General features: G+C 47.5%; 1 protein-coding gene across 3 annotated transcripts in view; it reads right to left on the bottom strand.

Annotated features, from left to right (window-relative positions):
• HIVEP3 (HIVEP zinc finger 3) overlaps positions 1–15,963 on the bottom strand; it is a 533,741-nt gene that overhangs the window by 101,709 nt on the left and 416,069 nt on the right. For 2 of the 3 annotated variants that reach the window (XM_061122237.1, XM_061122235.1), the window contains one exon: positions 1,544–1,741. The gene's annotated coding sequence lies outside the window, so the exon portion shown is untranslated. Of the gene's footprint in view, positions 1–1,543; positions 1,742–11,350; positions 11,402–15,963 lie in introns of those variants that run through there. The other variant, XM_061122236.1, reaches the window with a different exon arrangement.

Genomic DNA, 15,963 nt, shown 5'->3' with positions numbered 1-15,963 from the left:
GGGCCTCAACTCTCCTATTTTCCAAGCAAGAAACACGAGGCAGAAACTAAGCAACCTGCCTCCCAAACCAGTAAATGCTGAAGCTGGGATTTGAACTTGGGAAGATCCAGAGGCTCTACTATTAAGTTCCACATTTACACATCCCCTGAAACTGAGGTTCAAATGCCAGGGCACCCTTCCTTAGAGTCCAGGGGATGATTCTTCCACCTCTACTGGAGAACCTGATCATAGCCTGGGTCTAGGGGGTCCATGTGGCACTGCTGAGCTGTGCGCAGAGGCCCAGGCCCAGACCCCCCACAGTTCAAGCAGCTACAGAGAGGCTGTCTCTGAGGGTTGCCAGAGGCCCTATCCTCTTCTCTGTAGGTGAGAAAACTTCTGCCCAGAGGAAGAGAAAGAGCACCGTTCATGGCACGCCAGGCTGGGAAGCACCCGCTGGGACTCACAGCTGAGCCCACAGACCCAGATACAGGACAGGCATCTCCAGGGGCCCCAGAGAGAGGCCCCAGGCACCCAGACCTCCGCTAGACCAACATAAAAATACAGATCCCTGTGTCCTCAGCCCCAAGAGCCTGATGCAGACAGCATGTCTGGGTGGGTCAAGAAATCTATTTTCTTCCTTTTTTTTTTTTTTTAAACCCAGGCACTCCCTCCCTCCCTCTCCTTATCCCTGGACGATTCTGATACATTCCATGGCCAGACAAAACATCCAAAGATTTATATTCCTGACCCAAGAAGCTTCTAATCCTACACACCTAAACTGAACCACAGCCTGAACTTATAACCTGAAACCACAACTCATACCTGAAGAGCTAAAAATGAATTAAATGGATATATATATATATATATATATATATATATATAGAGAGAGAGAGAGAGAGAGAGAGAGAGAGAGAGAGAGCACGCCTAGCCATACTGGGGCCTTTCCCAGGCCCATTTAGTCAGTCTCTCTGAAGGTGGGGCCCTGCCACTGGAATTTTTAAAAACTCCAGGTGATTCTAATATGCAGGCCAAACCTAGAACCCAATATTCTTTCATTTCTTCACATCCAGGAGGACCCAGAAAGATGCTGCTCTGTTGTGATCCTCTGACTAGGGACGGGGCTTTTTAGGCAAGACCCATTGCGGGGCAGGGAGCACAGAGAAGTGGGCAGAGCTCTAGCCCGCAGGAGATACAGTGAGGCTGGTCTGCAGGGAGACTGTGGTCCCTTAAGAAGAGTTGTTGCCAAGGACAGACTGGAAACTGAGGGACTGGAGAGACAAAACTACATCTGAGGGGAGAGAGTGTGCAGCAGTAAAAGAGTATTGATTTTCAAGGTTTCTACTGTACTCCTGACCAAGGAAGTCCCGAGGAGGTCCAGCTTTCACAGAGGCTCAAGGAAGGCATCATCATCAAAACCTCATCACCATCATCATCCATTTTGTCGTCATCATCACCATCATCATCACCATCATCCATTATAAAGAGGAAGGACTCTAGCAAGCTCAGGCAAGAAAGACCACGTGGAGCCCCCAGCAAGCGTATTTGAGGACCACGCATTTCCTACCTGTGTTGAAGGCACCACTTGCGATGACCAAAACTAAAACGCTGTTCTCTTTGAAAACCAGCGTTCATGTCCACTGCTGTGGCAGCTGCCTCCTCTCACACTGTGTTCTTCCCTCTGCAAGGGAGAGCTCGCCTGGCCAGTATCTCTCGAGGCTCCTCCATGAACTAGTTGGAGGCTGCCGGGTTCGTGCTTTGAATCCTGCAGGGGATGGTCAAGAAACGTGATCAGAGAGTTTGCCTGGTCAACTTCTTTACACATAGAACAATGTCCACTGGTCCCAGATGGCCCAGGCCCCCAGCTCCTCCCAGGCTGCTTGTCTTGGGGCAGGGACAGATTCCCAAGTGGCCTGGGGAGACGGTGTGGTGTGGTGGCCCGGGTGCCTACCATGTTCTACCTTTTATCAGACACCGAACTTCTCTGAGCCTCTATTTGTTTATCAGCAAGCAGGTAGAATTCTAAGATGGTGCTTAGGTTTCCTGTCTCCCTGGTGAACACATCCTGCATGATCCTCAGGACTGTGAATATGATGGATCTTACTCTTAACAATTAGGTTATGCTATAGGCACACTTGACCTTAAAATAGGGAGATTACTCCATGTTGCTGCTGCTGCTGCTAAGTCACATCAGTCGTGTCTGACTCTGTGCGACCCCAAAGATGGCAGCCCACCAGGGCTCCCCCGTCCCTTGGATTCTCCAGGCAAGAATACTGGAGTGGTTTGCCATTTCCTTCTCCAGTGCACGAAAGTGAAAAGTGAAAGTGAAGTTGCTCAGTCGTGCCTGACTCTTCACAACCCATGGACTGCAGCCTACCAGGCTCCTCTGTCCATGGGATTTCCCAGGCAAGAGTATTGGAGTGGGCTGCCATTGCCTTGTCTGATTATTCCATGGGCTTGACCTAATTGAGAAAATCCTTTAAAAGCAGAGTTGTCTCTGGTTGGTCACAAAAAGAGGAAGTCATAGGGCTTAGAATCAGGGGAAGGATTCGCCATGCACTTGCTGACTTGCAGATGGAGGAGGCCATCTGGTAAAGATCTGAGGGCAGCCTCTTGGAGCTGAGAACAACCCCCTGCTGAACCCCAGCAACTCCCTAGGACATGGATTCAAACAAGTGAATGAGTCTGGAAAAGTGAAATTTCCCTCTGAGCCTCCAGATGAGAACTCAGGCTACAAATACCCTGATTGCAGCCCTGAGCAGAGAACCCAGCCACTCTGTGCCAGACTTCAGAACTATAGGACTTCGAGCTTACAAAGGAGGCTTGTTTTTGGCCACTGGCTTGGAGGTAATTTGTTGCACAGCAAGAGAAAACCAAGACAACCTGCAGAAGTGACTCATAGTGGGGCCTGGGTGAGAATTAAACACAATAATAGACATAAGAGCTCACTGTATTCCCCAAATCACTAAACAAAACAGAGCATTGAGGGCCAAGGGAGGCAACGTTTACTGCATCAGTTTTTAATAACCAACTTACCAGGCTGATTCAAGAATCAAACAAGAACATGCAGAGGAACGTGTTTCATGATCAAGAAAGCCTAGGCATTCTAGTTGAATCTAGAGTCACCACTCTGTACTCTGGTGTGTCTGCTGGAGGCAATGTGAAATGGCAACTGAGAATGGGTGTCCTGGCTCCTAGGGCCAGGATACCTGGGTTCTACTTAGGGCCTTCTCCTCATTACCTCTGCTTTGCAAAGTTGCTGAGCCTTGCTGTGCCTGATAAGAGGGGCTAAGAATGACAAATACCTCCCAGGGGTTTAATGATTCCATACACCTAAAAGGTCTGGACCAATGCCTGGCACGGGGCTCGGCCCATGTCATACTATGGATACTGTTTCATCATTCTAGTAATCTAGGTCTGGGATAACCTGCATGCAGGTCTGGGGCACTGTCACCTTCCTTCTTTCGGGCACCATGTTTTTATTGACCCAGCTTTGGAATAGTTCACGTTTTGGCAACTACATCTTACTGCTGATTCCTATGAAGGCACAGCTAACCAAAGTCCCTCTGCTTTACCCACTGTTCTCAAATCCAGTCAACCCCATCCCACACTCCAGAGCAGCATCACAGCACCACACAGCAGTGTAATGGAACTTGCTCCGTGGCTCCTGTCTATTCTTTCCTGATTCTGTTGTCCAAGTCATCCAAACTTGTCACAACCTCACATTTTTATACCATCCCCAGATCCAACCTCACACCCTCCAATAGATCTCAAATTATTAATAAAAAGAGTTATCTCTATCCCTCCCAGTATAGAAACACCAAGGTCTCCAAACATGTTATCCTATAAATATAGCCCATGCTTTCCCAACTCTGAACCTTGTTCACATCTACTCCCCTCCCCTATAAGCATGTCTACTTGGCCAAATCCTACCCACCTTTCTCAGAAAGCTCAGCCAGCTCACCCCAAACTGGACTCAAGTCCTGCCTCCCCAGAATACCCACAGCACATTTGCTGGCCTCTCAGAATACGTAACAGCACCCTCTATGCCCACAGATTCCAGGAGTCTTAAAGCCTTGGTAGGGCTTCCCAGGCAGCACAGTGGTAAAGAACCTGCCTGCCAATGCAGGAGTCACAGGAGATGTAGGTTTAATCCCTGGGTCGGGAAGACCCCCTCCTGGAGTGGGGCATGCCAACCCACTCCAGTATTCTTGCCTGAAAAAAAATCCCATGGACAGAGGAGCCTGGCAGATTATAGTCCATGGAGTCAGAGAGTTGGACAGTACACACACACACACACATACACACACGCACAGAGCATACACCTGGGGCGGGTCATCAGACTCATTCCCCCTACCCCTAGACCTGGCATGGTGTGTGACAAACAGTCAGCGCAGAACAATTCTCTTTAGAACCTAACTTGGCTGTTCCTTCATTTAACTGATGTGCATTCAGTGCCTACTTGGGGCCAGGCTGGGGAGCAGATCCTGGAGATTAAAGACAGCAAAGATTCGGTCCCTCCCTTCAAGGGGATCACAGTTGGGGGTGAGGACGTGGGAGGGGCAAGAAGTCAAAGGAATGCGTTATAGCATCCCTGGTTCTAAGCGGCTGTGCGGTAAAGGTGTAAAGGAAGGAGCAGTCAGTTCTGACGGTGTCGAATGTGTGAGAAAGAGAGAAGGCGTTTCAAACACAGGGCGTGCCCCCACACTGACCGAACGTTCGAGAAATTGCACTCTGTCCCTCTGGTTAGAGGTGAGGGGCAGTGATAACTCACGAGGGGAGAGTTGGGAGGGAAAGAACTTGGTATATGTGATAGTCTGGCCTTGATCTTGTAGGGCAGTGAGGTCACTGAACCATTTTAGTCAGTGAGGTAATGCAGTCAGGCCCAAGGGTGTGGCTGGAGGAGAAGATGGGAGGAGGTAGGAGGACTGAGCCACAGCTCTCCTCTCTCTCATTCAGCATCACCTCAATGCCACTCTGGCCTCTGGTGGCCAGTGGGAGAGCCAGGTGGACACACCTGCATCCGGGTCACCGGGAATGTCACACACGCCTGAGGTTCTACATGGCAAACCGGGCTCATCCATCTACCTCCTCTCCCTCAAACACCACTGGGATGAAAAGAGACATGTACAAGAAAGAACAGATCCATAGCAGCATCAGCTGGCCAGCAAGTCTGAGGAAAAGCAGATGAGAAGGAAGCACAGAGAATCTAATCAGAGCTCAGTCAGTCTCATCCAGCATGGACAAGGGACGGCCCACCTGCCGAGCACCCAGGAAACTGGCACAGAGGCAGCGGAGCCAGGACAGGACAGGAAGGATGGGATTCCTGAGAGCCAAAGATAATGAGTGAATGCCTCTGGCTGCCAGAAACACCAAAGTTGGGGCACAGGGCAGGGGACAGAAACCACCAGCCCAGACACCTTACTGCCTCTGTGAGCATGATTTACTTCCACGAGACACCAGCCCTGGCAGATGGATTGACTGTTCATTCCAGAAACGTGCTGAAGTCTCCATCAGCTCTTCTCTGATTCTCTTGCCTCATTTCAAAATTCCTCCTCACTGTTTCCACCGATCTGGGACTGCTGTAATGTATTCCTTACACGATCCTAGTCAAGCCCTACATTGACATACCTGTTTTAGAGACTTCTAACCATCAACAAATCCAGATCTTGCCTCTTCCCTCCAGACATGCCAAGACGCTATAGAAGTGAAGTTCCCCCTTACCCAGTGAGCGATGAACTCAGCTTCCTCTCTGACAGTGTCTATACAAATTTTGAGAATCAAAGTGACTTTGGGCTTGACATCGACATCATTAACTGCTAGAGGGCAACAGAGCCAAGACTACAGAGATCTGAGGGAAAACAGTTAAAACCCTGAGAACTGTTACTCAGCCGAGTCTCAAAGCCAAACAGAGAAGCACTAAAAATAGTATGCCACCCACTTATCTCTTCTTTAAAAAAAAATTACTCAAGGAATTACTCCAACAAAATAAAAACTGTATCAGAATAAGTAATTCAAGAAAGGTCAAAGCAGGATATGCAGGAAACAATGATGAACAGTAAGAGGAGAAAAATGTACAGTTGAATCTAAACAATGTGGGTAATAATGGTCTCATCTTGTTGGAAATTAGATAACATTTAATTCTTGACATTGACATAGAAACACGGGTTTTAGTTTTTTATTTAAGGGTAACCATTTTTAGAAGGAAGATAAGATACAGACCTTTTTAAACCACTGTGGGGGAGGGGAGATAAATTCAATTAATCCAGCAAGAGTTGGGAAAGGGAAAAGAAAACAAGAAAGGAAAAGTATAATAAACAAAAGATATAAAGTAAGACAAAACATCATAAATACAAGAATGCAAACAAATTATTTTAAGACAAGAGATTATGTTGGGTAAAAAAATCTGGCCATATGCTATTTATACAAATTAATAAAGGTTGAAATCAAAGAAACAGCAAAAAGACATCAATAGGCAAAATAGTAACAAAAAGAATTCAGTTAAGTCAGTATTAATATCTGACAAAACGCAAATATGTTAGAATAAAATGGGGCATTTTATATTGCTAATGAGTCTCCAAAAAGAAACAAAAATCATGAACCTTTACCTTCACCCTGGACAACAGAACCATAAAGTATATGAAATAACACATTCTTAGCACTACAAAGAGAAGGCAAAACAAAAACAAAACAAGCTCATGACTCAAGATTTAATGGTACAAGTAACCTTATATAAGAAAATACAGAGGATTTGCAGATAGTAAGCTTAACTTCATATACACTCAAGAAACAAAACACTTTTTTCTTAAATGTTCTTGTACTAGACTATAAGAAAATCTCAAATTCCAAAATAGATATCACAAACTCAGTTCTCAATACAATAGAATTAGAAACTAACAAGAAGCAAATAAAAAAGTAAATTACACAGGACAACTTTAAAATGCTTTGCTAACTAAATCTGAGTCGAAGAGGACAGCAAAACTGAAAGTGCAGAATATTTACAAACATACAAGATTGAGAATCCTACTTAAAAAACCTGTGGAATGTAACCAGAGCTGCATTTAAACCTTAAATACTTTCACAATAAAAGAAGAAAGACTGAAACTAAATGAATCAAGCATCTAATCCAAGAAGCTGAAAAATAATAAAATAAAGCAAAATAATCTAGAAGGAAGAAATGAATAAAGTTGAAAGCAAAAACAAATGAATGAGAAAAGTACAGCAACCACAACGAAAGAAATTGGTTCTCTGAGACAAACAACACGGACAAACCACAGGTTAATCTGACTAGCAGTGAACAGTAAATCACAAATAAGCATTAAGAAAGACATTATTAACATGTATATTAACACGGGTTTAAATTTAAGGGAATTTAAGAGAAATTATTTTAAGTTTAAATACACAATTTGATGTCAATGAATTTGAAAACTGGTGACTTTTTAGAAAATTATAAATTGTATAACTAAAGAAGAGGGAGGAAATCCAGAAAGGCCAGTAACAATTGAAGAAACAGGAAAGGCTACCAAAGATGGAATTCCAAATTAATGAGAAAGAATGGAGTATTTAAATAAGAAAATGGTGACAACTGGCTGGTTGTATATTCATTTGGCAAATATTTACTTAGTGCCTACTATATGTTAGGCATTATTCTGGCACCGCAGCATGAACAAAACAGTAAAGGTCTCTGCCTTTGGAGGAGCTGAGGGTCTAGCCAGGGAAGATGAGCAGGAAACAAACATGTAGGTAAAATAAAAGGTATGACAATAAAGTGGGATACAGAGTGAGGGAGGACAGAGAATTCTATTTTAAATAGAGTACATGCAGCACACTTACAATAGAATTAAAGATAAAAACAAAATATATAAGCAAATCCATGAAAACACCAAAACTATTAGAATATTTGTATAATTTAGTGTTGGAAAATAACATTCAAAGCCTGAAGCAGATCTCAGTGCTCTTAAAGGAACAGATTAACAAAACTGACTACACACAAAAAAATTAAGCACTACATATAACAGAGGACCCTGCTGACGGATACCAAGTAAATGACAGACAATGTCTGCAACATATATAAAACAGGGTCAATATCTATAATATGTAAAGAGCACCCATAAAACAATAAGATGAACAGCTAGTGAAATGGAGAGAGGAAGTAAACAGATCATTATTCAAGAAATTAAAATGTGTAATAAATATATGCAAAGATGCTTGGCCTTATTAATAATCAAAAGATATATATTAAAAATCAATATCACCTTTTACCCATTTGACATGCAAAGAGGAAAATGACTGCTACCATCCAGTAGTGATGAAAAGCAGTGATCACAACTTATGTTGATCCAGCAGCTTCACGAGTGCACACACACAAATACACAAATCATCTTACGCAGATGCACACACGATGGCGGCAGCACCATTTTTATCAGTGAACATGGAAACGACCTTAATATCCATCAGCAAAGAATTGGTCTATAAGTAAATGATGATAAATCCACCCAATGGTATAATAATGGGACAATATTTTTTCCTAATTAAAAATAAACACATACTCTGACTGATAATAGAGATTCATCGTGACTTTATGTGTTGAGTATTGGGTGGCCTCCCTTACTTTTCACAGCCTGCTGGATGGAAGGCACTATTGCTGGTCCCACTTTCCACATGAGACTTAGTGAGGAAATGAGACCTGAGAGGTGGTGAACCTTGGTTCCTGTCTCACTCCAGAGCCTACACACTTAGCTGCTACACACACTTTCCCTCAATGAGTGTGTGTGTGCGTGCTCAGCCGTGCCCAACTCTTTGCGACCCCATGGACAATAGTTCATCAGACTCCTTTGTCCACTGAATTTTCCAGATGTGAATACTGGAGCTGGTTGCCGTTTCCCACTCCAGTGGATCTTCCCTACCCAGAGACTGAACCTGCATCTCCTATGTCTCCTGCATCATCAGGCAGATTCTTTACGACTGCACCAATGGGATGGTGTGCAAAAAGGGGGAAAGCAGCCTCACAGACACACACATATCTGTGTAGCTGTTAATGCTACAGAGGACCTGCAGGATGAAGTTGTCAGCACATCCTAGGGGTGAGACTGCATGAATGGGGCTCAGAGCATGCATTTTCTTCCTTACATATTCCTATACTCTTTTCCTTTTTTTAAAAAACAAATCACATATCGCTTTTAGAATTTAAAAATTGTAATTTTAAGATGACATAAAACTGTTTTCTTTTTAGAAAGCAGCTGAACAGGGCAGGTCTTACTAGGGCAAGAGGGGCCCATCTGCAAGGTGGCATCCACCCAGGGCAGGAACGACCAGGGCCAGCTCTTCTGCCGGCCCCACCCAAAAACCACAAGGAGGGAGGCCCATCCTCTCCCCTCCCCACCCTCCTTGTGGAACCAAAGCATCAGAGCATGGCCTCTGCTGGCAGGTGGAAGGCGCCCCACATCCGGCCTGGGCACTGGAGGTGCATCCCTGCAGGGGAAGTTCAGCTGATGAAGAGTTAAAGAAAAACCCCGGATGCCCACAGGGGCCAGCCTCACTAGATCACAACAAAGCCACTTTCTAAGGGCTGGCAGGGAAGCCTGGGGGCCTGGGATTCCAGCAAGGGGCCTCAGACCCCAATCCCAGAGGAAGTGGATAAGGCCAGCTCTGAGGCCACAGCTGCCCTCCTGACACACAGCCTGTCCTCCACTATGAATCTGCAGACAGGGCCGGCACATGGATAAGCTGAGTCTGATCTGCTTGGGGCAGGGAACTGCAGAATGGATCTTTCTCATTTTTATTTTTATTTCTGTTATGGTGGTCTATAAATCAATAAGAAAACCCCAAAATCTAGGACACTGGGACACACATGCAGAATCCCATGGAATAATCTTGGGAGATCAGGAGGGGCTACTTAGCAACTGGGAGGGGAAATGGAGAGAATTACTGCCTCATTTACCTAACACCAGAGAAGTAGCACAGGAAAAGCCCAGAGATTCAGCCCTGATATCAGAGGAGCTTGGTTTCAGACAGACCCTGGTTTCACTCATTAATAGCTGTGCAACCCCGACTAAATTACTTAACCTCTCTGAGCCTCTTTCCTCATGAGTAAAAAATTGAAGAACATCTCCCCCCCACCCCCCATCCCATTTGCTGTGAAGACTGGACGAGACAAAGTGTGAGAGATCTAGCGTGGACCCGGCTTATGAGAGGCACTTGGTTAATGTCTGTGCTCTTCTTCAGTTACAGTGGGGGACCTTCCAAGCCGTCCTCCCTGGTGCCCACCTCTCCTCATTCTGGATCCTGTTTTGGCATGGGCTCTGAGAGCTTTCCTGCCTCCTTCCCTGTGGTCAGGCTTCAGGCTTTAGGCCGACAGGCTTCAGGCTCAGCTCCCTTTGCTGAGACGCACGCCTTTGCTTCAAACGCCTGCATTCCAGTCTGAGAACACTGCCACATGCATGGGACCACCCCTGGATCCTTCCTGGTTCCTGACCCCATTCTCCAGACAAGAAGCTTCTCTCTCTCATGGAGTAATGAGGTGACTCCAAACAAGGGAAATGAGCAGAAAGAAAGGCAGGGAGCTCAGAGCCTTTGAGATAGACGGGACATACTTTGAGAAGACCTGGGAAATGTTTTCCAGTAAAAGCAGAGGTTATAAAAATAGAGGATGGTGATATATTTCCACTTGTATTGAGGATAGAAAAAGAGGAACTTCAAGTGCAGGGTAATGGAGTCCGTTTAGTGATAGGTGAGACTATCTGGTCCCACAAACTATACAGGGATTAGGCAGGAGAAACACCCATGGTTTCAGACACTGCAGGGAATGGGGAGAGAGAGACACTGAACGAATGCACGTGGAGGACACTCAGCCCAGGAGTCTCGGAGAATAAAGAGTGGCAGGAAGAGGAGGTGCAGATGAAACCCCAGGGACTGCACGTGAGGTTGAGGTGTTGAGAGCTACCAGGGGTAGAGGGGTAAAGGACTCGTTTCCTGCCATGCCAGGCCACACCTAGTGGCGGCCCTCTTTCACCGGAAGTCTCCTGCAGCTGGGTACAACAGACAGCCCACTGGACTGGTCCACACTCAAGGGCCAGCTGCATCCAGCCACCTCGGACAAGACACTCCCTGTCACTGGGCTAGACCCTAGGATGCAAAGGTGAAGAAGGACTGGCCCCTGCCACAGAGTATTCTCCAACCAGTAGGGAAGATGGGCCAGAAAATCAGTGATGACCACCCTTTCTCCCAGGGAGCCCCAAACTCAGGCTGTTTCCCACCCCTTCCCCACCCGGAAGGCCCATCACATACCTCTCGTTTGCAGAGACAGAAAAAAGGGGCAGGGAAGGAAGCTCGCATTTGTTGAATGCCTACCATGGGCCGGCGTTAGTCCTGTTACCTTATCGTCTCACTGATGCTACCATCTGACAGCTGAGGAAACACGGGCATGTGGACAGTCCTGCGCAGCAGAAGGAGAGTCTTAGGCTTTGGTGTTAGATTAAAACCAGGCACCACTGGTCTCTGCTGCTGGGTGGCTTCAGGCAGGTCACCTAACACTTCAAGTCTTAGTGTTCTCATCTCTAAAATGGGGGCAATAGTGCATAGCCCGGGTGGGTGTAAGAGCTGAATAATACCGAGTCAACTTTCCAAAAAATGACCTTCTCTTCTTCCTCTTTCGGTTATTACTGATCTTTTAGCTTTACTTATATTGACAAAACTTTGTGTGCTAAATTAAGATTTCAGATTCCAAGACTATTGCAACTTATTGACAGGGATGGCACAGGAGGGGGAAAAAAAAAAAAGCAGGTTGAGGCCCTGGGAGACCTGGGGACTGCGACACCCCAACCACTGGCCCACAGTGGGAAGGCATCACAATCAAGGCCCTCAGGGCAGCAATGAGAACCAGGGGGTGTATTTGGAGGAATTATTGCTTTCTACATCCACATGGCTGCCTCCTGAGCTAAGAGGGGAAGCCTGATGACCCCAGATCCTCCAGGGATTGGGCCGAGCTTCTGGTCCAGCTCTCCATCTGCCCAGTGTTGCTGATCCCCTCCCCCACCAGCTCAGGAGCTCAGGCCGACAGAAAAGGCTGTGCCAAAGGAAGCTGTTTGCTACAGAGCCCTCTGGGTCTGCTCTGCTCTTCTTCCTTTTTTTGGACTTTGTGGCTGTTTGAGCGGGTACCTTTTTCCATAGAAAGTTTCCATTGCATCAGTTATTTACATTGTCACCACCTATATACGTAGGCTGTTTCGAATCGGTGAACCAAATCACGCCCAAGCCCAGGCTCCGCCCTGCCCCCCACAGAGGAATGGGGAGCACCAGGGTCAGCCCTCAGAGCCCGAGACCCCCACTGGTCTGGGGTTGGGGGCCTGACAGGTGGGAGGACCTGTCTCAGCCCCAGCTGGGCCACCTTTCATGGCTCAGTCCCCTTGGGAAGCTATTTCTAAGGTGGAATTTAAGAGGACAGACCCCGAGTTCGAATCTCTGTCTCCTCCACTTCCTCGCTGTGTGACCATCCTGATAGGGATAGGTTACTTACCTAACATTTCTGAGTCTCAGTGAACTAATGTGTAAAACGGGAAAAACTGTAGCACCTGCATGGCTGGACTAAGGGGAGACTCAGTTTATCCACATAAAGTGCTTAGAACAATGCCTAGCCTAAAGTCTCAATGAAAGTCAATAAATATGGATAGAGTCCTCTTTTTCCATCACCCTGTAAAGACCTCAGTGGTCATCCCCTCCTCTGGACCAATACATAGCAGCTTCTGAACTGTCGCCCTCTCCATAAGGTCAGATAAATTGTCCCAACACTCAGCTCTGACCATGCTCTTTCCTGTCCCAAAGTTCTCAGTGGTTCTTCTTATAAAGTCTATACTTGGGATCTCCTCCACTGATAGCCTGGCTGCCCCTGACATCAATGCTCTCCCTGCTCCAGCCAACTACTAAGCGCACAGTTTGCCTGTTTCTGTACAGCGCTGTCTGTCTAGAATGCTCTTCTCCATTTCACTGTGGCCAAATACAACCACAATCACCCAGCTGAGCCCAGCGTGTATGCCACCTCCTCCACGGAGCCCTCCATGACCTTCCCTCTCTGACCAGAAATGACTTCTCATTTACAGCAAGTGGTCCCTTTCCTGTGGTCTTTCCCTTTCTTCCCTTGTGTTTGTGGAATATAATACTTAAACAAATGTTTGTCAGCATCACACACAAACCACAAGACCTTTGGGGACAGGACGAGAATGTGTGTGATTCACCTTTGTGTCACACACAGAGCTTTGAGCATCATTCATGAGAATGAATGAGAAGAGACACTCTGAGTTCTCTCACTTGACCGCCCCTGGGTGTAGGTGTGCTGGTGAAGATGAATCAACAGCGCCACAACATCCACGTGTTCTTTTTGAGGGAAACAGCTGACGCGCCGTCAGTCAGGACCTCCATGGGCTCACAGCTCCAGCCAAGCCCTAGTTCCACTGCTGAGTCCCAAGTAAGCAGCCCATAGTCCTGGACGGGACCCTGAACCTCGGCACAGGGACCCCACGAGACATCCTGAGAAGTCCAGGAGCCGTGGCTGACTTCTTCCTTTTCCACACCCCTGATTTTCCCCAGGTTCCCAGTGAATTCACTCCGTAAGAGTCTCTCAAGCCCCTGGGCTCCTGCGCACCCACTGCCCCTGGCTCCAGTCTCCACGCCATGCAGAATGGTGTTCCTACATTGCAGAGTAAGTGGGTATCACGGTGTGCCATAACCACTTCTGATGCTTGCTGACCACCCTTAGAAATCCAGATTCCTTAAGAGAGTGTCGGACCCTCTTCTCCATATGGTCACCATGGCCTTCCAGCCTCACTCATCACATGACACTTGCTCACTCCTTACTCTTCAGCTACCTAATACCTGGACATGCCACCTTCTACCCATGTTCCAAGTTCTGTTCAGGAAGGTTCTCCCTCCCCTCTCCGCCAGGTACACTCCCACCCACCCTTTGAAAGCTCAGCCCTGGCAATTCCTCCTTTTCCCCTAGTCCTTCCAACATGCAGGCACTGGGCTGGAACCTCTTTCTCTCTTGCCACTGACCCTCTACCTAGAGCTGTGGTGCAAGACTGACCCCATTACGCTGTGATATTATCTTCCTGTGAGTCCGTCTTCGCTGCAGACAGCGAGTGCCTTCAGGGCAAGAACAACGTGTACCATCTGTGTACCTCCGTGCCTGTTAGCACAGTGCTTGGTGTGCGGAGTGAATGAGTGATGAGTAACAGTCAGTAAACAAGCCCTCCTGGCCTGCCTGCCAGGGTGTGGCCCCTGACATCATCACATTCAGGAACTCCCTCTCCAGGACAAGCAACAGGTGACTCTGCCCGAGCGGCAGGCTCGGGGTCCACCGAGACCGAAGGGCTTTCCCGGGGACCCCAACATCCCCGTCTCTGCTGCAGCCCCAGGCCCTGGACAGCCTGAGGCTTGCCTTTGCGGCGGCTGCATATCCTGGGAACCTGGAGATGGGTTGAGGCTTTGGGGCCCTTCCAGGAGGAGAATCTAAAGCGTGTTCTGGCTCTGGCTGCTCGGAACCAAGACTTTCCACACTGTTGCGTCCCTCCTGCCCAGCCTGAGCACTCCTGTCCAGACTGTACCCACCTTCTAGTCCTCTTACTCCTCACAGGGGCCATCCCTGCCAGGCTGAGTCTACCTACCCACTCTCTAAACAGCTAAACTCCCAGAATATAGCGGAGGGTGTGGGGCGCACAGGAGGAGGGCAGGACCTCAGCTCTGCCTTTAACTGGCCATGTGACAGAGAAGAAGTCATGTACCCCCCGAGCCTCCAGTTTCCCCTCTGTCAAAGATCAGAACAGGCCCACCTCTGAGGTTCCCTTCTGTTTCAACTCCCTGCCAAGGAGTTGATGTATTTACTAGTCAGAATAACTCTTCCCAATTAAAGGAAAACAAGCACAGAAAACCATGTGTCTTTCTCTGCTTCTCCTGTAAGCCAGGATGGATCTCTCACTCTGGAAATATGTTATATGGTCTTCTGATTCTTGAAGGAAAGCCCTCACTGGGTGGCAATTTCTATGTCCATATAAACCAGGGATTTATAACACCCTTGCACACATCAGTCCTTCCCTTTGAATTTAACAGTTTGGTGAGATGGGTCTCTCTCGCTCTCATCTAACAGATAAAGTGAGGCTCAGAGAGGTGAGGGGATGGTTAAAGTCCCCCAGCTCATGTGGGGGAGGAGTGGCACTGGCCCCCGGGACCTCACAGCACGGCTGCCAGGGAGCTGGCCTCACCCGACAGACAGTCAGGACAGTCTAGAAAAGCAACACCCAGACGTCCATGCTTTTCCACCTGCTTTCTTCACACATGTGGACACGTTCAAATATGTGCTGAGTACAAGGCCACGCAGAACGCTGGTGGGAGGGAGACACCGAATGTCTAGAAGCCAGGCTCCTCCCACACCCACTATTCTAGAAAATAGATGATGCTGAGAGCTGGTCAGACAGCTCTTCCAAGCAGAGAAGCCTTTATTTCTGAAGATTCCAGTCCCACCTGCTATCACAGGCCTCCATGCCTTTGAACCCTGTCCAGGACAACAGAATCTATGCCCCCCAAGATCGGGCAACACCTCATTCCTCCTGGTCTTCCAGGCCCTCTGGATGCGGGGGTCCTCCCCTGAGACTCCCAGTGAGGGCTTGACTGCATGTGATCTGATTATCAAACAGGGCAGGAGAAAACGTGGGGGCCCAGTGTCCTGGGGAAGAAGGAACAAGTGCTGCAGTTCTGGTCCCTTCTTCCAGCCTGTTCCCATTTGTCATCCATGATCTTGCACTGGTGCTTTAAGGATACACTGGTCCAGTCTTCCAAATTATAAACTCCCTATTGGAAGCCCCATGGAAGGACTGCTATGTGCAGTTGTGCAGTACACAACCTGCACAACCGTCCACAGCTCACAACTTCCAATCAGTCCCTGCATAGCATTCATCATCATTATAATTAAAGACAGAACTCCCTCATTACTTATTCTTT

This window comes from Dama dama, chromosome 20, assembly GCF_033118175.1.
Source record: "Dama dama isolate Ldn47 chromosome 20, ASM3311817v1, whole genome shotgun sequence".
Classification (NCBI taxonomy): Eukaryota; Metazoa; Chordata; class Mammalia; order Artiodactyla; family Cervidae; genus Dama; species Dama dama.
This window is presented reverse-complemented; position numbering and strand designations above follow the sequence as displayed.